Genomic DNA, 2,364 nt, shown 5'->3' with positions numbered 1-2,364 from the left:
GGCTTACTTCCTAGTTTATCTAACATTAATTCATTAGGCAAAGTTTCTTAAGGTAATATTCTTAGTCAAGAGTAAAGAAGAATTTTATATTCTGAGATATCTAAATATGCCTTCTGTCGACACTGCATCATTTGCATTATTATTACCAGCACATAAGCATTCATCTACCTACCTGAGATCATGGTCAGTATTTCATCTTAGAGCTTAAAATATTTTCTGGTGCACAGTAGATAGTTAGAAATTATAGTTGGCTGGATAAACAAATACAACAAATGCGAAATTTTCCAAAATTCATTGTGGTAAACAAAAATTTGTGGGTTTTTTAAATTTGAAATTTGAAAGTAACACAAATATATTTCTTTCAATATTTATTTTGGATAAATTCTTTTTATGATTTTTTTTCTAGGTAATATCAGACAAAATGAATGTATGAAGAAAATCACACTGAAGTGTCTGAATTTGGGGTTCTAAGACTTTCTGCATCTAGACCCATAGGACATTGTCTTCTTACTTCTCTACAGTGTTTTACACAACAATTGTTATGTTATGTTAACAATTGTTACTTAAGTGTTTTACATAACAATTTTTCTGGGAAACATTCTTGTTGTATTTACAGTGTACCTTTCCCTCTATACTTCTTTTTAGGAAAACTCTCTTTCATTGATCTATGTCTCTCTGTCTTAACAGTTCTTAAGATGATTTCTGACATATACTCTGGGCACTGTACCATTTCATTCAAGAGGTGCATCATCCAGATATTTGTCCCTCATGTTCTGAGTGGATCTGCGGTGGTGCTGTTCATAGCCATGACCATATGCACGTCCCTCCACTACCTGACCATCATGAGTCCACAGGTGTGCATTTTGCTTGTGTCTGGTGTTTGGGTTATTGATCTCATTCACTCAGTGGCCCTGATAGCTTTTGTCATCCATTTACCATTTTGTGGTTCAAATGAGATGGCCAGCTTTTATTGTGATCTTCCTCAATTTATGAAGCTTGCCTGCTCAAACACCTACAGAATGGAGTTCATGGTTACTGCCAATAATGGATTCATTTCAGCAGGCACCTTCTTCTTACTGATTATTTCCTATGTCTTCATCCTGCTCATTATATGGAAATGCTCTTCAGGAGGGTCATGCAAGTCCCCTTCTACTCTCTCAGCTCACAAATCTGTAGTAGCTTTGTTCTTTGGACCATGCATCTTTGTTTATATGTGACCATTTCCAACAGTATTAGTGGATAAGTTTTTTGCCCTTTTGGACTTCATGATTACACCTATCCTGAATCCTGCCATTTACACACTGAGAAATAAAGATATGAGCTGCCAATGAAAAGACTTAATTACTGAGTTTGGGGAAAACTTCCTGAAAAAATTATAAGAACACCATGGGTGCTTTCTGTAAGCTCTTAGGGCTTCATTACCTTGAGAAAATTTATTGTCATTTAGCATTTCAAAACTTTGAATAGTTTAGTTCCAATCTATAACCAATACCTTGATCATATGTTTAATAAGCTACCTATGGGTAATTTCACACAAGTTAAGAGTTTAAAGTAAGTTTTTTATGTAAACCATATTTTCCATAAAAATTATGATTATTCCATAAAAACTACTTGTTTTGTTTCTTTGCTTGTGTTTGGTTTGGTTAGGCTTGGTTTAATCTAGTTTGGTTTGGTTTGGTTTGTTTAGTTCAGTTTTTCGAAACAGGTTCTTACTATGGAGTTGAGGCTGGCCTTGAACTCACTTCAAATTTCTGGCAATCCCCTACCTCAGTCACTTGGGCACCAGGACTACAAGCACACACCAGCACACCCAGCAGAAGAACTAAAAGATTTAGTTTATTCATATGATCTACTGTATATATTTGCATACTTGTTTAAATTGATATCTTTTTCTCACATTAGGTTAAAAATGCTGTTTAAAATTCTGTTTAAAAATAAGAACATCTAAACAGTATAATTTTTCTCATTACAACATTTGAGAAACAAATAGGTTGACATTCTATATTGATCAGGTTTTTGTCTTTCTGTTCCTCATTCTAGTGCTCACATTAATAGACATAATGAATAACATTAATATAATTTTAGAAAGTAGTTTAATAAAATAAAAAATGACTTAATAAATAATAAAGCTGATGGAGAAACATTTGTATTTTGAATGCCATTTGGGATCTGGTCACTATGAGAACAAAATTTGTCTTCTCAACTTTGATTGTAACTTTGTCCTTAAACATGAACTGAAAAGTAGAAAATTCAGAAATTATATTAAGCTATCAAAGTAAAATTAACTTGAAATGTTAAAACCTTGTATATACTCTCACTCATCAATTGATAAAATACAGGAATGAGGCAGACCATGTGGGACCC

General features: G+C 33.2%; 1 pseudogene; it reads left to right on the top strand.

The window, feature by feature from the left end:
* Nucleotides 1-425: 425 nt before the first annotated feature.
* On the top strand, nucleotides 426-1,331 carry LOC111758468 (olfactory receptor 4F15-like; annotated as a pseudogene).
* The last annotated feature ends 1,033 nt before the right edge of the window (nucleotides 1,332-2,364 follow it).

Source organism: Cavia porcellus, unplaced genomic scaffold (genome assembly GCF_034190915.1).
Source record: "Cavia porcellus strain 051 isolate PalLab524CR breed Dunkin Hartley unplaced genomic scaffold, mCavPor4.1 scaffold_6, whole genome shotgun sequence".
Lineage (NCBI taxonomy): Eukaryota > Metazoa > Chordata > Mammalia > Rodentia > Caviidae > Cavia > Cavia porcellus.
The sequence above is the reverse complement of the archived record's forward strand: the minus strand, read 5'-3'. Positions and strand labels throughout refer to the sequence as shown.